Source organism: Carcharodon carcharias, chromosome 15, assembly GCF_017639515.1.
Source record: "Carcharodon carcharias isolate sCarCar2 chromosome 15, sCarCar2.pri, whole genome shotgun sequence".
In the NCBI taxonomy this organism is placed as follows: Eukaryota; Metazoa; Chordata; class Chondrichthyes; order Lamniformes; family Lamnidae; genus Carcharodon; species Carcharodon carcharias.
The window spans coordinates 72792946-72819935 of NC_054481.1; the positions used below are offsets into that span (position 1 = coordinate 72792946).

At 42.9% G+C, this 26990-nt stretch overlaps 1 protein-coding gene across 14 annotated transcripts in view; it reads right to left on the minus strand.

Moving 5' to 3' along the window:
* The window catches only part of LOC121287988 (inactive rhomboid protein 1-like), a 393414-nt gene that overhangs the window by 219079 nt on the left and 147345 nt on the right, over window positions 1–26990 (minus strand). For 13 of the 14 annotated variants that reach the window (XM_041206186.1, XM_041206191.1, XM_041206172.1 and 10 more), the window contains one exon: window positions 25842–25904. The gene's annotated coding sequence lies outside the window, so the exon portion shown is untranslated. Of the gene's footprint in view, window positions 1–7916; window positions 7936–25841; window positions 25905–26990 lie in introns of those variants that run through there. The other variant, XM_041206182.1, reaches the window with a different exon arrangement.

Here is a 26990-nt window from a genome sequence, read left to right on the forward strand (position 1 = left end):
TCCTCATTTCCACACTATCAGTTGATCCTGGCAGATGCCGAGTCTCTCACCATCAAATATAACTTATCCAAAGTGCAAAAATTGAGAAAATCCAGGAAACTTTCACCAGACAATTAAATCAAGCCAGGGGTGACTTGCCAACTTCAGTGGATGGCTCCAGGAGAGCAACACTTCTGCAACTCACTGAGGTCCATTCAAGAGCACCTTCCAAACCTGCGACCTCCTGGGATAAGGGCGGCAGACACATAGGAACACCACCACCTGCAAGCTCTCCTCCATGCCTCTTGCCATTCTGATTTGCAACTATATCACCATTCCTAAACTGTCACTGGGTCAAAATCTTGGAACTCCCTCCCTACCAACACTGCGAGTGTATCTGCACCACATGGGCTGCAGCATTTCACGATGGCTGTTCACCACCTTTAGGGATGGGCAATAGAAATGCTGGCCCAGTCAATGAAGCCCACGTCCCATGAAAGAATTTTTAAAAAATGCCTGAGTGGCAGAAATGGCTTCCAGGTAGGTAAAAGCATTCTATGTTGTTCCGAGCTTCTAATACACTGAAATGGGAAGAAAATTCACTTCAATAGGTCAGAAAAGAGCTCGGAGTTTTCAGAGAAATCTCCACATTCAGGCTGAAATTTCTCAATTTTAAGATGGATTGTTAGGCAGGCCTGTGGTGCAGTCAGACCTTGAAGTGAGTAGACTGCACAATCCCATTGGTGCCTATTTCCAGGTATTAGCCAGTTCATCATGTAAAGGTCCCAAGTATAGGCTAATGCTTTCCTAAAGGAGAATTTTTTAAAAATTATTCATTGGTGGGATGTGGGCTTCACTGGCTGGGTCAGCATTTATTGCCCATCCCTAGTTGCCTTTGAGAAGGGTGGTGGTAAGCTGCCCTCGTGAACTGCTGCAGAAGTGGGAGGGAAAAGAAAAGTGATAAATAATAAAGGACCACTCTCACACATCATCTCCCAAGCCATTGCACAGCATTTGTTGACAGATGCTGGATAAATTGACTGCACAAACTATCAGCTGGAGAAGAAAAAAATACAGGAAATACTTGCATCAATTTAATGCCACCATTTTTGTTGATACCAATTATGAACCTGTATTTGTCATCCTATTGGAGCTCTTCGTATTGAGTGTTAAATTTTTAGCCAAAGACATACTTCTAAATAAAAGTAGCTTCTTTCTGATGAAAGATTATCAACCAGAAATGTTAAGTCTGTTAGTTTCTCTCCACAGATGCTGCCTGACCTGTTGAGTCTTTCCAGCACTTTCCAGGTCTAGTTCAGATTTCCAGCATCTGCGGTATTTTATTTTGGTGTTGTTGTAGCCTTTTTCTCGGTCTTACTTAGGGTTATAATTAAAACTGTGAAGAAATTTAATTTGCAGTAGACAATATGCTTCACTAGATTGCTTTCAAACAGAACAAATAGCCAAGTTATAGTACGTGGAAGGTGAAAGGAAACTGGGAAGGCAAATACTTTTTACTCGGTGTGGCAGAGAGGTAATGTTTACTACCAAACTACCCCACTAACACAAAGGTAACTGGTTGGTTGTAGGGACATCGGAGAGATTAGAGGGTTATTAGGAAACTCAGCAGGAGCGTCTAACAAATGAAAAAAAAACTTCTAGAATTCCTGCTCGAGATGCAGTTTTAAAGTTTTCCAAGTCCATAACTACCTTTGATAATTTCAGTGTTAACGGTATTTTATTGGGGGTGGTTAATTCTCAACTAAAGTATTAATGTTTAGGCATTCCCAACAAGTCTTATCCCCCAACTTATTTGGTGCGTAATTGCGGCCCCCCAGCCCGGTACTGAGGCACACAAACCAAGAAGCCCCCACTTCAAATTGTCAACTTTTGCTGAGTCAGCTGCAATATCAGTTACAGTGCTGAACTTGTTACAGAATCCTGTTATTTACAGATCGCAGAGATCAGCCAGAGTTCTGATGCCTAAGTCAAGTGAGCCATGCCAGGGTGTACATGCCTATTGATGACAATACTGGAATAAGTTGCGAATTCTTCCAAAGCCAAAAAGTCAATACTCATTGTTTGGGCTGACATGTCAGCAGCTAGTTTGGGTTCCCACAGATTCAGAGTCCAATAAGGAAGCAATGTCACTATGAAAGGAGGAAAGTGGAGGAACACAAAGAAAATTGGGAGAAAATTGGCACTTGATTTGTAACAGTATTAACTGATTGATTGATTTGAGAGGAAATTTGATAGGCGCACTCATAATCATGAGGGGTCTGGACAGAATAGTTAGGGAGAAACTTTTCCCAATCATGAAAGGATTAAGAACAAGAGAGCACAGACTTTAAGAAGGTGCAGGGTTACAGGGAGAAGGGCACCAAGTGAATTGCTCATTTGGCAAGCTAGTGCAGAGACAATGGGCTGAATGGCCTCCTTCTGCACTGTAACAATTCTGTGATGACTGCTGACACATCAGGAAACTCCATTACATTGTCAGTCATTAGGGTCCTAGATCCAACTACCATCAGCTGCTTCATCAATGACCTTCCCTCCATCTTAAGGTCAGGAATGGGATGCTCACTATGATTGTATAATGTTCAGCTCCTATTACAACAACACCAATAATGAAACAGTCCGTGTCCATAATTCAAGACATGGACAGCACCTGGACTTGGGCTGATAAGTGGCAAGTATAGTTCACACCATCCAAGTGTCAAGCAATAAGTAGCTCCAACAAGGAAGAATCTAACCATTTCCCATTGACATTCAATAGCATTGCCACTGCCCTTCCATCAGCAGCCTGGGGATTGCCATTGAACAGAAATTGAACTGGACCAGCCACTTAAACACTGTGACTACCAGAGCAGGGCAAGGGTTCAGAATTCTAACTCACCTCCAGACTCCCTAATGCCTGTCCACCATCTACAGGGCACATCAGGATTGTGATGGAATACTCCCCATTTGCCTGGATGAGTGCAGCTCCAAGAACACTCAAGAAACTTGGCACATTCTAGGACAAATCAGCTCAACTGAGCGGCAACCCATCCTCCATGTTAAACACCCACTCTCTCCAATGCCAGTGCACAGTGGTTACTGTGAGTACAACTATAAGATGCAGTGCAGCAACTCACCAAGGCTTCTTTGTCAGCACCTTCCAAACTCGCGATCTCTACCGCCTAGAAGGACAAGAGCAGCAGGTGCATGGGCACATCACCACCTGCAGTCTCTATGCCAAGTCACTCACCATCCTGACTTGGAAATATATCGTTGTTCCTTCACTGTCACTGGGTCAAAATCCTGGAACTCCCTTCCTAACAGCACTGTAGGTGTACATACATCACATGGACTGCAGCGGTTTAAGAGAGCAGCTCACCAAGGGAAATTAGCATTGGGCAATAAATGCTGGCCTTGCCAGCAATGCCCACATCCTGTGAATGAATAAAAAAAGTTAGTAGACTATTCCTGGAAGAATTCCAGTGTCAGTCAGCCCATTCGCCTGTTACAATAAAATCAATGAATGTGTTTTGTATGTGAGTCATGTAAATTTTATAACAGATCCCTAGATGTGTCATCACACCCACTGCATCATCACAGGAAAAAAAACAAAACCATTAACAATTAGACACCGAAAATCCCCCAAACCATCAGATTTTCCACATGGGATGGATACTGCACGAACAGCAGTACCTTTCATTTTCTTCAGACAACCCAAAATGCTTTATATCCATTTAATTACATCAAAAGTAAAGTTGCTATTATTATGCAGGGAAACAGGGCCGCTAATTTGCGAACATCACGATCCTACAAACATGTTTCTAAAATACAGTATTATCAACCCTGTTACCCTCGTACATGTTTGTTCACACGTTATATTATTTAGAAAGAGAAGACATCATGAAATAATGAAGCTGACATCAAGTGCTGCACTAGATTTCCATTTGTACCATCACCGACACTGAGCTCTATCTGTGAAACATTGAGCACTTATAGTCAGCTTTCATTCATCCTGAAGAGATGATAATTACCGCAAAGTGAAATACATCATACAGGTGAGTTACGAATAGGATAAGTGATTTTGTAGTTTAGGGAAGTGTGGTAAATATCCTGTGAGAAATCCTAGAGAATTCTATATTTATTGAATCTACTGTAGTGTAACTTGTTGCCTCATATTAAACTTGGCATAAAGGTCTATGATGCATGCAGTCAAAATGCCAGCTTCTCATTAAATCTAAATGATAACATATCATTTTAAAAAAATATTTGTTCATAAGATTTGGACTTCATTGGCTAGGCCAGCGTTGCTCGATCCCAACTACCCCCGAGAAGCTGGTAGCGAGTCCCATTCTTGAACTGCAGCAGTTCGGGAATTTGAGCCATGGGGTGGGGGCATGGAGGGGTACACCCATAGGGCTGTTAGGGAGATTCAGGTTTCTGACCCAGTGACAGTAAAGGAACAATGACATATTTCCAAGTAAGGATGGTTTGTGGTTTGGAGGGGAACTTGCAGGTGGTGGAGTTCCCATTTATCTGCTGCCCTTGTCCTTCTAGATGGTACAGGTCATGGGTTTGGAAGGTGCTGTCGAAGGAGCCTCATTGAGTTACTGCAGTGCATCTTGTAGATGGTACGCACTGCTGTCACTGTGCGGCGGTGGTGGAGGGAGTGAATGTTGAAAGTGGGGGATGAGATGCCAATCAAGCAGACTGCTTTGTCTGGACGGTGTTGAGTTTCTCGAGTGTTGTAGCTCCACTCATCCAGGCAAGTGGAAAGTATTCCATCGCACTCCTGGCCTGTGCCTTGTAGATGGTGGACAGGCTTTGGGGAATCAGGTGGTGAGTTACTTACCGCAGAATTCCCAGCCTCTGATCTACTCTTAGAGCCACATCATTTATAATGACTGGCACAGTTAAGTTTTTGATTAACCCCCAGGATGTTGATAGTGGGGAATTCAGCAATGCCAAAGGGGTAGTGGTTGGATTCTCTCTTGCTGGAGATGGTCATTGCCTGACACGTGTGTGTACTCGAATATTACTTGTCACTTGTCAGCCCAAGCCTGAATTTTTCCAAGGTCCTGCTGCACTTGGACATGAACTGATTCAGTATCTGAGGAGTCACGAATGGTGCTGAACGTTGTGCAATCAACGAACATGCCCACTTCTGACCTTATGATGGAAGGTGGGTCATTGGTGAAGTGGCTGAAGATAGTAGGGCTGAGGACACTTCCCTGAGGAACTCCTGCAGTGATGTCCTGGAGCTGAGATGATTGAACTCCAACAACCACAACCATCTTCCTTTGTGCTAGGTATGACTCCAACCAGCAAAGAACTTTCTCCCCCTCACCCGATTCCCATGGAATTCAGTTTTGCCAAAACTCCTTGATGCCACACTCAGTCAAATGCTGCCTTGATGTCAAATGCAGTCACTCTTATCTCATCTCTGGAATTCAGCTCTTTTATCAATTTTTGGCCTAAGGCTGTAATGAGTTCTGGAGTTGAGCAGCCCTGGCGAAACACAAACTAAATATCGGTGAGCAGGTTATTGCGGAGTAAGTGCCTCTTGATAGCACTGTCAATGGCACCTCCCATTACTTTGATGATTGACGGTACAGGGATGATGATTGGCTGGATTGGATTTGGCCTGCTTAGTTGACAGGACAATCCTGGGCAATTTTACACATTGTCAGATAGATGCCAGTGGTGTACATGTATGGGAACAGCTTGACTTGGGGTGCAGCAAGTTCTGAAGCATATGTCTTCAGCATTATGGCCAGCTTGTTGTCAGGGTCCATAGCCTTTGGTGTATCCAGTGCCTTCAGCTGGCATTAGCAATGGTGGGGAGGCCTCAGGAGTGGGGATCATCCACTTGGCACCTCTGGCTGAAGATGTTGGCAAATGCTTCAAGTTTGTCATTTGCACTGATGTGTTGGGCTCCTCCATCACGGAGGATGAGGAAGTTGTTAATGCACCTGGCCAACAAATATTGCAAAATATTACATCTGTTTGACACAACTAGTAATAAAGTGCCTCAGCTTGTAAAAGAATGCTCTTGGAAACTGTGAGAAAACTCATGTTTTTTGATGCTCATTCATCTAAGCACTTCAGACAGGATGGGATACACATGACATGTATTTTGGTGTTGAATTTTTTTGTGCTACCTTATTCCAAGAAAGAGCACATATGGGCCAACTATTTTTTTCTGTGAACTGGTCTCTATGTAGTCCAGGCATGGTTTTGGGAGGCCCCAAAGACTGGTATCCAGAGGGAAGAGGGAAGCCTGGGGACTAGTCAGTTGCAGGAGTTGCTGGAAAGTGCAAACATGAAGGAAATACCAACCGCCCAATGGGAATCCACTCTAGATTTTTTGTTGAGGTAACTCCTTTAGCCATTGGATCTTGTTGCTTTGGTTAATGTTGAAAGGCATCAACCAGCCGGGCCCGGATCACCACGGATGTAGATGTGACCTCGGCCTCCAGGTGTGGCATTCCCTGGCCTCTCTCACGGTAGCCAGCCTCATCATCACCACCGCCCCACCACCGCCCCACCCCCCGCCCCAGCGCCCACCAGCAAAACCCAGCCAAACCCCTAATCCCCCTCAACGGAATCCCCACCTCAGCAAATTAAACTAAACCCTCTCACTAGCACTACACCTCAGCAATTTAACACCCTCAGAAAACCCACACCTCACTATGAAGCCACATGAGTAAGGCCCATCATAGCATGAACCCACACCCACCCCCGCCACCGAAAAGGCCTGCACCACAAAACTAACTTCCCCCCAACCTCCCCCAACAGGCCCTCACCATAGCACTAAATCCGTTCACCACAGTGCTGAATCGCCCAAACATAGCTCCTCACCACTGGTCTTTGGACTGCACAGAAAAGATACACTACATTAAGGCAGATGACAGTCAAATAAGCTGCACCAGGGTATTGGTTCCTGATATAAAGGTTTTCTCATGTCTTGATGCAAACCAATGTCAGACATTCAGGGGCAATTTATCACAGATCAATCAGCCAGACATGGTCAAAGATTGCCTACATTGTTCCTCTGACACGCAGGTACCTTGCTGTTTAATGTGTTGTGATATTCACGTCGAACAGTCGACCTACAAAAACTTTCCATTCGCAACTAAAAAAAACCCAAGAATTGACCACCTAGGAACGTCTGTTGATTCAGATCATTAAAAGAGATATAACCATTTTGTGTCTTTAGCTAGAAAATTCCTGAGCTGCTCCTGCTGTGCCACAGCTTGCACACACAGCTATTCAATCATGATGACCACGTTGCACGGCACTTATTAACATACTTCCCTCCCCCCTTCAGCAGTGCAACACAACCAAGAGGTGGACAAGTGCATTTGCACAACCTGACCATTATTACGATGGTCATTGCTGTAGCTCATGCTGAGACACCAGGTACGTGTGACCTTTGCACTGGGAAAAGTGCAGGTACCAGCCACCGGAGAAGGTTGCACATGAGTTCCGCTACAGAGGAGTCAGATGAGTAATTTTATGAGGCAGCCTAGAATAGAACAACGAAATGTTTGGTGTATTGAAAAACCTTCAGTCAAAGTGCACAGAGCAATCCAGCACAAAAGTGGCTCAGGGGCTTTGTGCAAAGCTTGAAGCCCATCCTTTCCAATCTGGATGTGGTGGGCCAATTCCACGAGGACACTTGTAGATCAAACCATGATGCAGCATCTGTTGGCCGATGTTGCAGCTTCCATTGCATCACAAGCAGCAGCCAACCGACATGAGCATTGCAACGGAAGCTCAGGCTGCTGCCTTCAAAACTGTAGATTACAACGCACAAAGGGATTTGCAGGTCACGGACCCAAACCCTAATCAATGGATAAGGATACTGTCCTAGGGGAGTGACAGTGTTCTATGCAACATAAACCTGCTGTGCTCTCTCAGGTTGACAGTATTTTTTTTACCACATTCCTTGCTGTTGAGCATCAACCATCCCTCCGGAGATGCTGCAGTCCACAGGTCAGCCTTCTAGGCCCCAAGTTGCTCACGGTCATCCTGCCAGGCATCAGAAATAAAAATGGAAAATGCTAGAAATATTCAACAGGGTTTAAATTTTGGGCAGCTAAACAAACCCAAATAGATCTGTTATAAAAACAAAAAAACTGCAGATGCTGGAAATCCAAAACAAAAACAAAAACAGAATTACCTGGAAAAACTCAGCAGGTCTGGCAGCATCGGCGGAGAAGAAAAGAGTTGACGTTTCGAGTCCTCATGACCCTTCGACAGAACTTGAGTTCGAGTCCAAGAAAGAGTTGAAATATAAGCTGGTTTATGGTGTGTGTGTTGGGGGTGGAGAGAGAGAGAGAGGTGGAGTGGGGGTGTGGTTGTAGGGTCAAACAAGCAGTGATAGAAGCAGATCATCAAAAGATGTCAACAACAATAATACAAAAGAACACATAGGTGTTAAAGTTAAAGTTGGTGATATTACCTAAACGAATGTGCTAATTAAGAATGGATGGTAGGGCACTCAAGGTATAGCTCTAGTGGGGGTGGGGAGAGCATAAAAGATGTAAAAAAAAAACAAAATAAATAAAATAAATAAATAAATATTTTTTTTTTCTTTTTCTCTTTTTATAATGGAAATAGGTGGGAAAAGGAAAATCTATATAATTTATTGGAAAAAAAAAGAAAAGGAAGGGGGAAACAGAAAGGGGGTGGGGATGGGGGAGGGAGCTCACGACCTAAAGTTGTTGAATTCAATATTCAGTCCGGATGGCTGTAAAGTGCCTAGTCGGAAGATGAGATGTTGTTCCTCAAGTTTGCGTTGGGCTTCACTGGAACAATGCAGCAAGCCAAGGACAGACATGTGGGCAAGAGAGCAGGGTGGAGTGTTAAAATGGCAAGCGACAGGGAGGTTTGGGTCATTCTTGCGGACAGACCGCAGGTGTTCTGCAAAGCGGTCGCCCAGTTTACGTTTGGCCTCTCCAATGTAGAGGAGACCACATTGGGAGCAACAAATGCAGTAGACTAAGTTGGGGGAAATGCAAGTGAAATGCTGCTTCACTTGAAAGGAATGTTTGGGTCCTTGGACGGTGAGGAGAGAGGAAGTGAAGGGGCAGGTGTTGCATCTTTTGCGTGGGCATGGGGTGGTGCCATAGAAGGGGGTTGAGGAGTAGGGGGTGATGGAGGAGTGGACCAGGGTATCCCGGAGGGAGCGATCCCTACGGAATGCCGATAGGGGGGGTGAAGGGAAGATGTGTTTGGTGGTGGCATCATGCTGGAGTTGGCGGAAATGGTGGAGGATGATCCTTTGAATGCGGAGGCTGGTGGGGTGATAAGTGAGGACAAGGGGGACCCTATCATGTTTCTGGGAGGGAGGAGAAGGCGTGAGGGCGGATGCGCGGGAGATGGGCCGGACACCGTTGAGGGCCCTGTCAACGACCGTGGGTGGAAAACCTCGGTTAAGGAAGAAGGAGGACATGTCAGAGGAACTGTTTTTGAAGGTAGCATCATCAGAACAGATGCGACAGAGGCGAAGGAACTGAGAGAACGGGATGGAGTCCTTACAGGAAGCGGGGTGTGAGGAGCTGTAGTCGAGATAGCTGTGGGAGTCGGTGGGTTTGTAATGGATATTGGTGGACAGTCTATCACCAGAGATTGAGACAGAGAGGTCAAGGAAGGGAAGGGAAGTGTCAGAGACGGACCACGTGAAAATGATGGAGGGGTGGAGGGGCCCCAGCTATGCCTGTCTCTTTATGGGGTATGTGGAACATTCCTTGTTCCAGTCCTACTCTGGCCCCCTTCCACAACTCTTTCTCCGGTACATCGATGATTACTTCGGTGCCGCTTCATGCTCTCGTCGGGACTTGGAAAAATTTATTAATTTTGCTTCCAATCTCCACCCCTCCATCATTTTCACGTGGTCCATCTCTGACACTTCCCTTCCCTTCCTTGACCACTCTGTCTCAATCTCTGGTGATAGACTGTCCACCAATATCCATTACAAACCCACCGACTCCCACAGCTATCTCGACTACAGCTCCTCACACCCCGCTTCCTGTAAGGACTCCATCCCATTCTCTCAGTTCCTTCGCCTCCGTCGCATCTGTTCCGATGATGCTACCGTCAAAAACAGTTCCTCTGACATGTCCTCCTTCTTCCTTAACCGAGGTTTTCCACCCACGGTCGTTGACAGGGCCCTCAATGGTGTCCGGCCCATCTCCCGCGCATCCGCCCTCACGCCTTCTCCTCCCTCCCAGAAACATGATAGGGTCCCCCTTGTCCTCACTTATCACCCCACCAGCCTCAGCATTCAAAGGATCATCCTCCGCCATTTCCGCCAACTCCAGCATGATGCCACCACCAAACACATCTTCCCTTCACCCCCCCTATCGGCATTCCGTAGGGATCGCTCCCTCCGGGACACCCTGGTCCACTCCTCCATCACCCCCTACTCCTCAACCCCCTTCTATGGCACCACCCCATGCCCACGCAAAAGATGCAATACCTGCCCCTTCACTTCCTCTCTCCTCACCGTCCAAGGACCCAAACACTCCTTTCAAGTGAAGCAGCATTTCACTTGCATTTCCCCCAACTTAGTCTATTGCATTCGGTTCTCCCAATGTGGTCTCCTCTACATTGGAGAGGCCAAACGTAAACTGGGCAACCGCTTTGCAGAACACCTGCGGTCTGTCCGCAAGAATGATCCAAACCTCCCTGTCGCTTGCCATTTTAACACTCCACCCTGCTCTCTTGCCCACATGTCTGTCCTTGGCTTGCTGCATTGTTCCAGTGAAGCCCAACGCAAACTGGAGGAACAACACCTCATCTTCCGACTAGGCACTTTACAGCCATCCGGACTGAATATTGAATTCAACAACTTTAGGTCATGAGCTCCCTCCCCTATCCCCACCCCCTTTCTGTTTCCCCCTTCCTTTTTTTTTCTCCAATAAATTATATAGATTTTCCTTTTCCCACCTATTTCCATTATAAAAAGAGAAAAAGAAAAAAAAAATATTTATTTATTTATTTTATTTATTTTGGTTTTTTTACATCTTTTATGCCCTCCCCACCCCCACTAGAGCTATACCTTGAGTGCCCTACCATCCATTCTTAATTAGCACATTCGTTTAGATAATATCACCAACTTTAACTTTAACACCTATGTGTTCTTTTGTATTATTGTTGTTGACATCTTTTGATGATCTGCTTCTATCACTGCTTGTTTGTCCCTACAACCACACCCCCACTCCACCTCTCCCTCTCTCTCTCTCTCTCTCCGCCCCCCCACACACACACCTTAAACCAGCTTATATTTCAACTCTTTCTTGGACTCGAACTCAAGTTCTGTCGAAGGGTCATGAGGACTCGAAACGTAAACTCTTTTCTTCTCCGCCGATGCTGCCAGACCTGCTGAGTTTTTCCAGGCAAATATATCTGCGCTGGGACACAAGGCATCCATAGAATGCTGTAACATGCCAGAGAGTGGGCTTCATGATTTTCCAGTGCTGCACTGGAGGCTTGGGTTACCAAGATTTAAAGGAGCAGAGATGTTGTTTATATGCATGGGGCCAGAGAGTGCTCCCGAAAAGCTCTATGAAGGCAGTGGGACAAGATAACTATAGTGGTCAATGCTAAGAGTCGAGTCCTGAATGCCTGGATACATCCCAAATACATCCTGCCAGCATCCTCCACTCAAATTCTGCCGGCTTCCATCAGCCATGCCGCAGGCGCTGGGGTAGCACTGCGTAGGAACACTGGGACAGGCAAAAACACATGAAAGGCCGGGACTACGGGAATGCACTAGGGTCATTAGTTGACTCTGTATTCAATCTGCCAATGTTTGATTTATAAATTTAGTTTGGAATATTTGTTTTCTTTTTGCATTGTGTCAAGAAGAAGCTGTGATGCTCAATAATTAAGGGAAAATAAGGCGCGCAACTGTTGCTGGAAGGGGAATTGAAGTTGCATTTACTGGTACCAGAGTCAGGTGAACTGCTCATGAATCTTGACCACTTGTGTGAGGTCACTGAACTTGCAGCACCGCAGCCAGGTATTCAGGACTAGACTCTCAGCATTGACCACTATAGTTATCTGGTCCCACTGCCTTCTGAGAGCTTTTTGAGAGCACTGTCCAGCTCCATGCATATAAACAACATCTCTCTTCCTTTACATCTCGGTGACCAAAGGCTCCAGTGCAGCACTAGAAAATCATGAAGCCCACTCTCTGGCATGTTACATCATTCTATGGATGCCTCATGTCCCAGTGCAGATCTATTTGGGTTTGTTTAGCTGCCCAACCTTTTAGCCCTATCGAGTATTTCCAGCATTTTCTGCTTTTTATTTCAGTTTTCCAGCATCTGTAGTACTTTATTTTCCTGTTGCCCTATTTCTAGGACCAGTCTCTCACCTCAGTAGCCATGGTTTAAATATTAAAAATCAATGGAAAATGGAGATTACAGATCTAACTCACAATCTAATGGCTCTCTTGGATTCAAGACCCTTCCTCAATCTGCATTTAATGATCATGTGTTTATTCTAGACTCTGTGCCACTTATATGAAGGTGAAGCTCCATGTTTTCAATAATATTTGCTCTTGGAGTATTGATGTTAGATATTGAATTTCCACTAGGCTTGACCTCAATTTACCATTACTGTCTGTGCTTCTATTCATCAGTGGCTTGCATTCCAGCAGTCTCTTACCCTCAGGGAAAGCAAAACTCATAACTTGACACCTTGTCCTTCTGCTTTAGTGCATAATTCATGGCTATCTCTATTTGGATGCTATAATAGGTTACTTACTGCTGCTGAGGAAAAGATAATTCTATTTTGATATGCAACTGAAGCAGTGTACAACATTGCTAGGATCATAAACATTATATTTGCTTCTGATCTGAATATATGAAAAGCCTGTGAAATTGAAAGTGCCGAGATAAACCTAATCAGGTTTACAAGTAACAGAAAAAGACAAACAATGTCACTACTCAAGAATTAACCTTGCCATTGACGGCAATTCTTCAGTTAATCTCCAGTATGACTCTGGAGCTCAACACAGTATGCAATACCTATATCACACAGCTATCCGATAAAACAATCTTTTAAATGCAAGCTTTAGCATTGACACCTTCAGAATCAGCTCATTATTATAACATCAGGTTTACAAAAAAAGTTTCTGCATGATTAAAAAAACCTCCTTGACTTTAGGCGCAATAATGTTTATTTCTGTTTCAAATGAAAAAAATACATAATTTGAAGTTGATAATTTGTTTTTGCCCAGATTCTATAAACAGCAGCAGCCTGAATGAGATTTTACTTACATTATTACAATGACACAAACTGCATAAACCCATTAAGAATGCTGCCTGTGTTGAAGTCCCTGGCTGTATGGCCCTTGTGTTCAGCTCACATTTCTCTGCAATTTACTGCTCAGGCCCCATTCCAAACTGATGATGTGATGATTTGACTCTATTGTTACACAACATCCAGGCAGGAATCTGGTCTATCAAGTAAGCCCAACTATCAAAACCACTGTTGGGCACAGACAACCTGCCTAACAAAGTCTCACTTGATGGCTAATCACTAAAGGTTAAACATGAATCAAATTTAACCCACTCACTGACTTTGTTTTATAGCCAAGTTTCAGTGCCAGAGAATCACTAGCTTCTAAAATGTACAGAAAAACTTGCCATAAGTTAATCATCAGATGTGGCTGGAGGTTCTTTTTGCCGAGTCTTTACAATTCACAGTAAAGTTCCCAAACCAAGACTCAGTTCTGTATTCGCTTCCAACTGGATGTCATTCAAACCAGCCGGACAACGTCAAATGAGAAGAGCAGAATTTATAAAAATCTCATGACTCTACCAATCTTCTAACTGCATGTTCTTGCCTCCAGTCATTGATAGATGGGATATCCACCCCACCCCACCACCCCCCCCCCAAACCCCCTCAGTCAGAGCTCTCAGATTGTATCTGTGTTAGTCACTGCCCAAGAATGTTTCTCTGAATGATTACTCTGCCACCCTCAGAACAGGAAATAAGTTCCACGAGTCAGCCTTTATCTCAGTGGAGCAGGAAAAATTTGAAATTAGTTCAATTCCAGACAGAGAAGACATGAAGCGAGCCCAAGTCACTACCAAAAGGGCCAAAGAGTGAGACAAACTCTAAATGGCTGCAGCTCTATTAAGATTAGTCTGTTAGAAAGTCTGAATTTAGCACACAATTTTCATCATAATTGCTGATTATCATAATGTGAATTTGCTTGTAGGTGCTAAAGTAAAAGGTGCAGGTTCAGCTCTCAGCACTGACTGGATGCATTTTTTTTTAAACATACCAGTATATGTGGGCTACTTGCACCCACTTCTGAAGGTGTGGAGTGTTCTGGCTGTCACACAGCGGCACGTTGCAGGATGGCTCAGGGATCCAGGGAGAGGTTGCACAGGTTCTTCAATGTGGCACTGAGGTCCTGGTGGAGGAGGTGGGATGTCCTGTATCCACAGGGAGGGAAGAGCAAGTTTCCAATGTGCCAGCACACCCTTTCTCCCAGTGACCCCCCTACCAGGGGGGATAGCACAACACTTAACTGTTTTTTAAAAAAGGTAAAATCCTAGAGAATTCCAGCGTTGATACAGCATTGGTGAAGTCTTGACAACGTGTTTCAGAAGTCTCAGAGGTGCACTCCACAGCTCTGATACCAGCAAGTATCCCTTTAAGTAGCGCTTGAAACTGCCACCAATGCTATATTTCCTCCCAAATGCTGGTTGCTGTTAGGATAGGGTGTCAGCTAAGGTGCTGGCCACCAAAATACCATTCAGCCTCTTCAATGAGCACTAGCAGACATTTTAAGAGGCGATCAGCCTCTTACTAAGCCTCTGGGTGCGATGGCTGTTCCTAGCGTTTGCTTCAACTCCTTATCAATCTGGCGCCCTGCACTAAACCAGTGTTTAAAACCCCATCTTGGTCACCTCAAAGGTTCTGCAGAGCCTAGGGTTTTGGGTGAAAATCTTCCTTATGTTATCTTAAGTTCTAATCCAAAATTGCAATAACCTGTGCGATTAGGTTTCACGCATCTGTTGGTCGTATTTGTCTTCTTGAATGCTTCTTCTCCTCGGACATTGTTCTCTCTCTTTCAAAACCACTGCTCTCATATCTCAGTTCCCCCAGCCCATCTGCCCTTGCAACTATGACCGATCCCAAGTTTGCTTACCTCTCCAAAATCCTTGAAGCTGTTGTTACCTCAAAAATCCTGTGCCCATGTTTAAGTCTCTCCAATCAATTTTGCACCTTGCCACAGCAGAGAAACAGCCTTAATTAAAGTCACAAATAGCATCTGTTGTGTGTAATCATAGCATTTTACCACTCCTCATCCTCACTCTCTCTACAGTCTTTGACATGGTCAAATACACCATTCTTTTCCTTTGAGTCCAATCCATTGACTACCTTGATAGGATTGCTCACTTGGTTCAACTCTTTCCTCCTGGATCAGCAACAGCATTGCAGGAATTGGCTTTATCTGCCACCCTCACACCATTACCTGTCGTGCCATCACCACCGCGTGCCCCCCACCCAGTGACTCACTGCAAGAATCTGTCCATGGCTCCTCCATCTCTTCCTCATCTTTCATGGTGCTGTTTATTGGCCCCATGATTTTGGGCAGCTTTTACAGCAACAGGAATAAGCCATTCATCCACTCAGGACTTCTAAATCATAGCTGATCTTACTCATCTTTTCTTCATAACAGCTACCAGGTAAAAATCTATCTTAAACATAAAAATTTCCAATTGACCTAGGACCCACAGCCTTTCATTCCACTACTGCCTCTGTGCTGTTGGACTGTTTCTCCACTGCCCACTGACTGTTGTGTTGCAATTTCTTCCAGTTCAACAGTAGGAAGATCAAAGCCATTACTTTTGTGGGCCAAATCTGTACCCTCTTCAACAATTCCATTCACTTCCCTAACTATTTTCTCAGATCAAGCCAGATGCTGAGCTGAATTTCCAAGCCCATAGCCTATACATCACAATGACCACCTCCATAAAACCATTTACCTCAGCCCTTTGTTATTGAAACTCTCATCCATGCCTTTGAAATCTTGACACACAATGACTACAATGCTCTCCTGGCCAACCTCACCAGCTCCACGCACTGTAACCTCTAAACCATTGGGAACAATGCCAGTAAGATTATTTCACAAGGCACTTCCAGACTTGACTATCTGACCGGCCTCCCATTTTCCACCTTTAATAAACTTCAGCTCATCCAAAACTTTGCTGACATATCCCTAAACCAAGCCCTGCTTTATTTCAACGCATTAATTATAAAATTTTAAGTCATGTTCAAATCACCTCCGCCTCTCTCTGCTTCTATAACCTCATCCAGACCTACAAAATTCCAAGGGCTGCCCACTTCTCTAACTCTGGAGTCTTGTGCACCTCCCCACCCCCCACCCCCCAACCCCCCACCCCCCCAAACTCCCAAGAGACGATAACTTCAGCATCTAGGTCATTAGTTCTTGGATTTCCTCCTTAAACATCTTTGTCTCTTCCATCTTCTAAGGCCCACCATAGCTCCTTGACCAAGCTTTTCACTCTTCTTAGCTTCCTTAGCTTCTTTTCTCTTTCGGTGTCAATCTTTGCCTGATTACATTTACCTGAGATACCTTGGAGCTTTTTTCCTCAAAGGTGCTTTTTAATGTAAATTGGTGATGTTCTTTCAGCCAAAGGAGTATCCAGTAGTTAAGGAGTTAAAACTAGCCCCCTGGTCATAGAGAAGTCAATTGGCATAAAGCAATGTTTTACATAGCCCAAAGGGAGATTAAAACTGTGCAACACTGAACAGGTCCTCATAATGCATTGAGTTGTCAGAACTGAATCCTTATACTTTGTTTCTTTTTACCTTGGTACTTCCCTCATTTTTCCCATAGCAAACCCCACAGTTTTCCCTGCTTTTTTTGTAAACTATCAAATCTCTTTCTCCATGCTTATTTTCTGACATTCTTACTTATCCTTCATAACGTGTTTGATAAATAGACACATGTTCCTTCAAAAAACAGCCAATTATCACAGGACCACTAGCCTCCCAATCAGAGCACTAGCTGCTTAGCTTCATCAAAGTCAAAAGATGAATAGTGCAGCTACACATTGTCCAACTTGACCCTTTCAATGTGTTGAAAGATTTTTAAAGCCTCAATTCAAGATCAAGAAACCATGTTACCAGAGAATGCAGAAGAATCAGAACAAAAATGGTGACTGATATGTATCCCATTAAAAACTGATATAAAAACTACAAAAAAAAGCTTCTGAAATAAGTACAGTCTTAACTTATAGCATTTCTTTAATAGCACATTTCTTGGGTGTTTATTCCATGATAAAGCATTCATATAGCAATGAATATTAAATATTATAATTATAAATTCACAGATAAACAACTCGAGAAGTAAATTGTGCACATTGGAAAATGTAACTGAGCCAGACAAACCCAAGTCCAAAATTTGATTCCGCGTGAGTGCCAAGTAGTCTGCTTTTAGTTGGGCCACATTGCTTCCGAGTTCAACAATGGAACAATCTGCCAGGATTTCTATTTCCACTTGCTAATCGGCAAGCCTTGCTGGAAACTACATGTTTGTGGGCAGCATTGGGTAAAGAAATGATGGGGTTCAGCGCTGATGCCACTCCCCCACGCTCCCCAACCCTGACAAATCACCTGCCAACACTCACTGGGCTCAACACAAAGGATAACTACTTGGATGAAGCAATCGGGAGCAATCTACAAAAGTCATTACTTCAGAAAAGGAGGAAACTGACAAAAATAGAAAGGAAAAAGACTGCAGATACAACCTCTCTCAGTACTTTTGTGAATGATTAGACATAGGATCATGGCACTAGGGAGCAGGAGTAGGCCATTCAGCCCTTCAAGCCTGCCCTATCATTCAAATAAGATCATGGCTGATCTGATTATGGTCTCAACTCCATTTTACCATCTGCCTCCCATAACCTTTGACTCCGTTGTCTATCAAAAATCTGCCTAATTCTGCCTTGAACATATTCAATTATCCAGCCTCCACTACTCTCTAGAGAAGAGAATTCCACGTACTAATGACCCTCTGGGAGAAAAGAAATCTCATCTCTGTCTTAAACAGTTGGCCTATTATTCTTAAAATCTGTTCCCTGGTTCTAATTTCTCCAACAAGTGGAAACATCCTCCCGGTGTCTACCCTATCAAGTCCCCTCAGGATCTTATATATTTCAATAAAAAATAATAGTATAATAGTATTTAATCATAAATAATGATAGACTTTGTGTAAAATAGGTTCCAGATATATGACACAGAACCAAAGTATTTAACACTGTGCACACAACATAGCAATATGAAAAGAAACAGACAGATTTTGGATACAGGAGGTCATCATCAGTCCATCATGTCCATGCCAGCCAACAAAGAGCTATCAGGTCTAATTCCACCTAACAGCTCTTGATCCATATAGGTTACGCATTTCACGTCCAAATTCAAGGTGCTTTTTAAATGCAGTGAGGGGTTCTACCTCTACCATCTTTTCAAGCAATAAGTTCCAGATGCCCACCATGCTCTGTGGAAAAAATTCTCAAATGCCCTTTAATCTATCTGCCAATTACTTTAAATCCATGTCTCCCAGTTACTGACCTCTCTGCTAATGGAAATGGGTCCCCTCAATTTTATAGGTCTCAAATAAATCTCCCCTCAGTTTCCTCTGTTCCAAACAACCTCGGTATAACCAAAAGCAAAATAATACAGAATAAAAACAGTAAATGCTGGAAATACTCAGCAGTTCTGGCAACATCTGAGGAGAGAGAGGCAGAGTTCATCCTTCAGGTCTGCGACCTATTATTAGAAAGAGCCTTTAATCTGATGGAAGATCACTGACCAGAAATGTTGACTCTTATTTCTCTTTCCACAGATGTTGCCAGACCTGCCGAGCATTCCCAGCCTATCCAATCTCTTCTGTACCCTCTCAAGTGTGATCACATCATTCCTGTAATGCAACCAGAACTGTACATAGTACCCTAACTGTCGTCTAACTGATGCTTTATACAGTTTTAGCATAACCTCCCTGCTCTCATATTCTATGCCTCACCTAATAAAGGAATGTATCCTGTATGACATATTTGTCTATTGCTCCTTAGCCCCCATCTATTGCCGACCTATCTTGCTTCACCTGTTCCACCCCCCTTAAACAGTATAAATTGCATCTCATTTCTACTTCTCTTTAGTTCTAAAGAGTCATATGGACTCGAAACATTAACTGTTTCTCTCTCCACATATGCAGCCAGACCTATTGAGTTTTTCCAGCATTCTCTGTTTTTGTTTCAGATTTCCAGCTTCCGCAGTATTTTGCTTTTATCTTAATGTATCCTGTATGCCCTCCTGACCACCTTCTCTACCTGTCCTGCTAGAGCGATCTGTGGACATGTGCTCCAAAGTCCCTCTGCTCCTCCACACTTCTCAGTACCTGACCATTTATTGTGTATTTCCTTGCCTTGTTAGCCTTCCCCAAACACATTGTATAAACGTCTCTGGAGCGAATTCTATTTGCCTCTATTTTGTCCATCTTGTTAATCGTACCAACTGAACTTACCTACATACAGGTGAAGGGCATTGATTGGATGATTACTTGAGCCCATATAAAGAGATACTTCCCTTTAAGGGGGTAGTTAATTAGTTTATTGTTTTATTTGATGATTTGATTAACTCAGAAGAGTGTAAAGAGACAGTTCAGGAGCTGGAGTGCATCATCTCCCCACCAGGGTGCTTTTTAATTTAATTTGTTAAGTTTGTGTTTTTTTGTTATAGTGCTTCTATAAGAGGTTGTTAACTAGTTAATTTGCTTATTAATTCATTTGTTCAGTTGGTATACCCAAAGAGTATAAAGAGACGCTTACAACACAAGAGTTGTGTGGAGTCAGAAGATACACACCTGTAATGTCTCACTCTGTGAATAAATCTTTTCCCAAATAAAAAGATAAAAGCAAAAAACTGCGGATGCTGGAAATCCAAAACAAAAACAAAAATACTTGGAAAAACTCAACAGGTCTGGCAGCATCTGTGGAGAGGAACACAGTTAACGTTTCGAGTCCGCAAGACTCTTCAACAGAACCTAAGGAAAAATAGAAAAGGGGTGAAATATAAGCTGGTTTAAGTTGGGTGGGTGGTGTTGGGACAAGAAGAGCTGGATAGAGGGCCAGATAGATAGGTGGAGGTAACCAAAAGATGTCACAGACAAAAGGACAAAGAGATGTTGAAGGTGGTGATATTATCTAAAGGAATGTGCTAATTAAGGGTAGAAAGCAGGACGAGCAAGGTACAGATAGCCCTAGTGGGGGTGGGGTGGGGGGAAGGAATCGAAAAAGGCTAAAAGGTAGAGATAAAACAATGGATGGAAATACATTTAAAAATAATGGAAATAGATGGGAAATGAAAAATCTATATAAATTATTGGAAAAAACAAAAAGGAGGGGGAAAATCGGAAAGGGTGTGGGGATGGAGGAGACTGGGTGACCGCTTTGCAGAATACCTTCGGTCTGTCCGCAAGCATTACCCAGAACTCCCTGTCGCTTGCTATTTCAACACTCCACCCTGCTCTCATGCCCACATGTCCGTCCTTGGCTTGCTGCATTGTTCCAGTGAAGCTCAACGCAAACTGGAGGAACAGCACCTCATCTTCCGACTAGGCACTTTACAGCCTTCCGGACTGAATATTGAGTTCAACAATTTTAGATCATGAACTCTCTCCTCCATCCCCACTCCCTTTCCGATTTTCCCCCTCCTTTTTGTTTTTTCCAATAATTTATACAGATTTTTCTTTTCCCATCTATTTCCATTATTTTTAAATGTATTTCCATCCATTGTTTCATCTCTACCTTTTAGCCTTTTTCAATTCCTTCACCCCACTAGGGCTATCTGTACCTTGCTCGTCCTGCTTTCTACCCTTAGTAGCACCTTCCTTTAGATAATATCACCACCTTCAACACCACTTTGTCCTTTTGTCTGTGACATCTTTTGGTTATCTCCACCTATCACTGGCCCTCTATCCAGCTCTTCCTGTCCCAACACCACCCCCCCCTTAAACCAGTTTATATTTCACCCCTTTTCTATTTTTCCTTAGCTCTGTTGAAGAGTCATGCGAACTCAAAACGTTAACTGTGCTTCTCTCCACAGATGCTGCCAGACCTGCTGAGTTTTTCCAGATATTTTTATTTTTGTTTTCCCAAGTAAAGATTGGCTTTGGATTTTTTCTTCACCGACTGGCTATCGGGAGCATTACGCACCTAACTAGTCCATTGATACCTTCTGCAGTTTGCAGTTTTCTTCCTCAACATCAACCACATGGCTAATTTTCATATTATCTGCAAACTTCTTAATCATGCCTCCTAAATAAGAATAAATCATTGATATATACCATGACTAGCAATGGACCCAGTACTGAGCCCTGCAAAACCCCACTGGAAACAGTTTTCCAGTCGCAAAAACACAGGTGACCATAACCCATTGGTTTCTGCCGCTGATGCAATTTTGGATCAACATGCTATTTTCCCTTAGATCACATGAGCTTTTAATTTTTTGATCAGTCTGCTATGTGGGACGTTCTCAAAAGCCTTGCTCAAATGTAGACTACATCAAACAACATTACCCTCATCAACCCTCCTTGTTACCTCCTCAAAAACTTCTATCAAGTTAGTCAGACATGACCTTCCTTGAATAAGTCTATGCTACCAGTCTTTGATTAATCCATGCCTCTCCAAATAGCTATTTTAACGTAACTCAATTCTTCCCAATAATCTTCTCTCCACTGAGATTAGGCTGACTGATCTGTAATTACTCAGTCTATCCCTTTCTCCCTTTTTAAACTACGGTACAATTTTAACTGCCCTCCAGTACCACACCTGCATCCAGAGAGGTTTGGAAAATAATGGTCAGAGTCTCCGCTATTTCTTCCTTTGCTTCCTTTAGCAGTCAGGATACATTTCATCCAGACCTGGGGATTTATCCAATTTCAAGGATGCTAAACACCTTAGTATTTCCTCCCTGACTCTATGTTTATCCCATCCAATATATTTTACACTTCTCCTTAACTACAATGCTTGTTTCATCCCTCTGTTTTGTGAGAATAGATGCAAAGTATTTATTAAGAACTAGGATCACATCTTGTGCCTCCACACACAAGTTGCTTTTTTGGTCTCTAACTGTCCATAAGCTTTCCTTAGTTATCTGCTTGCTCTTTATTTACGGCACATAAACTTGATCACGAAGTATGCATGATAGCATCTTACAGCAACTAGAGCATAAATGATGGACTCACACAGGAATTTATGAATCTTTCTAACTTAGGAGGTTAGTTCTTAATGACTTATGGTTACCAGAATCCTGTTCCCACGATGAGGATTAACTGGTGTCCATTCCAATGCTACTGCTTTACCTCACATCAGAAACATAAGGAAGGCACTTTATCAGTTGCCTGAGGACACCTTTAACTCTGCAAGACCATGAAACCCATAACAAAAAGAGTTAGTTCACTTCTTATCCACCCCAGGGCTGGAGGGTGGGGCCCTGAAGGGTTTAACCACCTTCATTACAAGAAGTTCATAATACTTAGCAACAACAGACTTGATCTCACATTAGACTCTCAAGGGACACACAAGAGCTTTAAGTTAGTCCAGAGGAAAGTTCATACAAGTGGAAGGTACAGCAAAGAAGCCAAATAATGTTTCTGTACAGAGTTGAGATAGACTGGAATTACTGGTAAAGGGCAGTTTGGCGTTTGGCTATGTCGTAAGGGACTGGGTACCATGCCGACTTTGACATTCATGGTTAGCATGTGACGGCTAGCTGCGAGGTGCAAGGATTTCATTTAAAACTTGTAGAATTTGAAAGGACGCTACTCTCTGATAAGTGTGCAAAAAACATTGTTCTCGTGATTCAGTGAAGCTGCTCTTAATGAGATGGGATCTCAGCTATCTAACACTAACAAGTCACCCCTGCCTCATATTCTTCATAGGCTTAATCTTTGGCATCAACAGCTCCTGGCGCCTGTATTCATAGCTGAGTGACTAAGATAATGGGTTTGAAATCCTTTGGAGTTTCCTGATACAGGTTCAAATCCTATCAGTCTCTCTGACAAGTACCATCAACACTTCACTGACTGCAAAGCTACAAAGCACACCACTTTTCACAATTCAGGAATCAACAATAACTTATATTCATGTAGCAGCTCTATCTTAATAAAATATCCCAAGGTGCTTCAGGGAAGCTTTATAAAGCAAAGCGGCAAGCCACTAAAGGAGATAGATATTAGGGTAGATGGCCAAAAATTTGATCAAAGAGGCAGGTTTTAAGGAAAAAGATGTAGAGACACAAAGAGGTTTAAGGGATTCCAGAGCTTAGGGCCCAAGCAACTGAAGGGGAAGTGGCAAGAGGTAGGGCCGGTGAGTGGGAGGCAAGTAGAAAGGATTAGCATATTTATTTTATTTTTAAATTCAGTTTATTTTAAAAGTTATTTCATTTACAAATATAGGAATATACAATATTTCAATTAACAGCTTATGTTTTATTTTTTTCTCTGACAAGGTCCTACAAAACCCAACCACATTAACATCGGTTGTAATAGGAAAATATGATTTGGTTGACGTGGTTTTATTTAAAGTTGCACTTTTCACAAATGCAGCTACAATGGAATTATTATAAACAGAATTACCTGGAAAAACTCAGCAGGTCTGGCAGCATCGGCGGAGAAGAAAAGAGTTAACGTTTCGAGTCCTCATGACCCTTCGACAGAACTTGAGTTCGAGTCCAAGAAAGAGTTGAATCATAAGCTGGTTTAAGGAGTTTGGGGGGGGGGGGGGGGGGGGGGGTGGTGTTGGTGGTGGTGGTGGGCGCGGTTGGTGGGGGGGAACAGAGAGAGAGAGAGAGAGAAGTGGAGGGGGGTGGTGTGGTTGTAGGTTTTGCCTACAACCACACCACCCCCCTCCACTTCTCTCTCTCTCTCCCGCTCCCCCCCCCCCCACCACACCTTAAACCAGCTTATATTTCAACTCTTTCTTGGACTCAAACTCAAGTTCTGTCGAAGGGTCATGAGGACTCGAAACGTCAACTCTTTTCTTCTTCGCCGATGCTGCCAGACCTGCTGAGTTTTTCCAGGTAATTCTGTTTTTGTTTTGGATTTCCAGCATCCGCAGTTTTTTTGTTTTTATGGAATTATTATAGTTGGTTTTATCAGGACAATTTAATGGATAACTTAATCTTGCAGGTTCCCTATTACAGGCAAAAATTATTTGCTTCTTTCCTGAAAATAATTTTGCAGGTAGTAGGACCTCAGATACAAACTATTTTTTTGAGGCTGTCAAGCAAATATTGAATTTAATCTCTCAATTAAAATCTTTAATCTAAGATTAATCTTGGTTTCAATTTTATCTTTAATTGAAACTGCATCCATCTCATTCAAGTGTGTGCTATTACAGATGAAATTCTCATCCAAAAAATAACCAAACATGAAAACTTTGTTTTCTTATTCCTGGATTCATATTGTTTTTTTTTATAAATAGTTCCATAGTTATTTATGTAGAATTACATAGAAACAGTCAAACTTATGATTGCACTGGAGAGGGAGCAGAGGAGGTTCATCAGGATGTTGCCTGGGCTAGAGCATTTCAGCTATGAAGAGAGACTGGATGGGCTAGGGTTGTTTTCCTTGGAGTAGAGAAGGCTGAGGGGGGACCTGATAATGGTATACAAAATTATGAGGGGCACAGATAGGGTAGATACGAAGAAACTTTTTCCCTTAGTAGAGGTGTCAATAACAGGGGCAAAGATTTAAGGTAAGAGGCAGGAGGTTTAGAGGGGATTTGAGGAAAAATGTTTTCACCCAGAGGGTGGTTAGAATCTGGAACACACTGCCTGAGGGGGTGGTAGAGGCAGGAACCCTCACAACATTTAAGAAGTGTTTAGATGAGCCTTTGAAATGTCATAGTACACAGGGCTACACGCCAAGTGCTGGAAAATGGGATTAGAATAGATTGGTGCTTGATGGATGGCACAGACATGATGGGTCAAAGGGCCTGTTTCTAGGCTGTATAACTCTATGACTATGAATGTTTGAGTGAAGAAGGGATCAAAAACTTGAGTCATTCCATCAAAATGAAAATGGAAAAAGAAAACTGGCAGCTTTTAATAACTACCTCCCAAAAGTGCAATGCTACATATGAGTGTGTAAAGAACTTCACATCTATTTCTTGCTACCATTTAGCCAGTTAATCAGACAGGCAAATCTGCTCACATTTTCGGGAGATTATGCTGCTCACTTTTGTTCAAACTGGCCGGCAAGTGAGTAAATCAATTTTTATGAAAGCACCATTGCTAAGTATTTATTTGCCAGCTTTGCTAAGTGTTAATGGCATCAAAATATTTCAAAAACTATTTCAATAAAGCACTGCTGGAGTACAAATTTATCCCACCTCATACTATACTTTGCAGGGTCTTAGTAAAACAGGTGCTAACAAGCCAGCAGCCTGTTTACACCTGCCCACTCCAGGGATGCAGAACACGCAGCCCATTTATTATAGCCTGTTTAGTGTGACAGTCAGAGGCCAATTTCCACCGCCCGCGACCTCATGCATTTCCAGCAGCAACTATAACCATTCGCCAATCTTTCCCCTCCTTAGCCTAGAGGTGTTGAAGCAATTGTGGGCCCCCAGCAATACCTCCGCTGAGATCACCAAATTCAACACAGACCAGAGATCAAACACAAACGCCCCATGCTCTATGATGACACATAATAACAACCAACTAAACTAGCAGAGCTCTTCCAAACGGTTTCTTTTTCAGTTATAGAAATAACAATCTGGAAGGACAGAGAGAAATTATCATACCTTTGAAGCTGTGGGTTTGAGATCCACGTTTATCCTGTTCTGCAGATCTCCTCAGAGAAAATGCTGAGAAAACAAAAATAATATGGAAAGGTTAAGAGTAGAAAGGAATAAATTGCATCACACCAAAATTACCCTATTCTTCCTTCTCCCCACCTGATCATCCAAGATATTCCAAAAATTCATTCCATTCCACTTCTCCTCCCCACCCTTTTAACCAGCACAACCAAAAAAGATGAGACATAAGTCTGATCACTCACAGAATGTAAACTACCCAGTCAGTCGATAAGAGGGTAATGCCATCGGTCTAAAGCAAAGGAATCAAACATCAAATCTCTCACATTTATTTCCTGCACTGTAGGGAAAAAATTGTAGAGAATTCTTTGAATTCCCTGTTTTGTTAGAGTATTCTGTTATTTCAACAAATGCTGCTGATGATTTCACTTTTCAGACCCTCCCAAAACTGCCTGCGGAGAACCTGATATTCTAATTGAATAGAAAGTTTCATATCTTAATCCTGCTGTTATATCTGGTACCACATCATAGCTCAGCCCCCTCATTAATGTTCTGTTTATCGCATCCGCAGTCCCCGACTAGTCAGAAACATCCCAAACCAGTATCATTAGAGCTTCCAAATATTTAATTGAAATATATCAACTGCTATCTTCCTATCTTTCCTTAACATTCCTTCAGGCCCATTGTAAAATCAGTCTCTTATAGATTCTGGCGATTCTGATTTCCAGTCTGCTTTTGTATAAACTGACGATGCATGAACAAGCTCTCCTAAAGAAAAAGCTAAACCTTTTGGATCAATTTTCACCTCCAACAATAACTTGCCTCTAAATAGTGCCTAGTATGTAGTAAAATGTCAAAAGGCCTTATATCCATATAATATTGGTGAAGAACCTCCCTCTGTTCCATTCTCTTGAATGAAATGAAGTTTTACCCTTGGTCAGTCTGCACATATTCCAATAACATTCTGATGGAGTCTCCAAACTCACTCTGCCTTGTGTTCATCAATCTCTTTGCTTCTAGTCAACTGATTGCTCATTTTCACCTCTGCATTCTCAGTATTCCAACTACAATCCTACTGCTCTTATACTCTTAAATATTATGAAATTTGAAATTTGTCTAATCCATGATTATTGATAA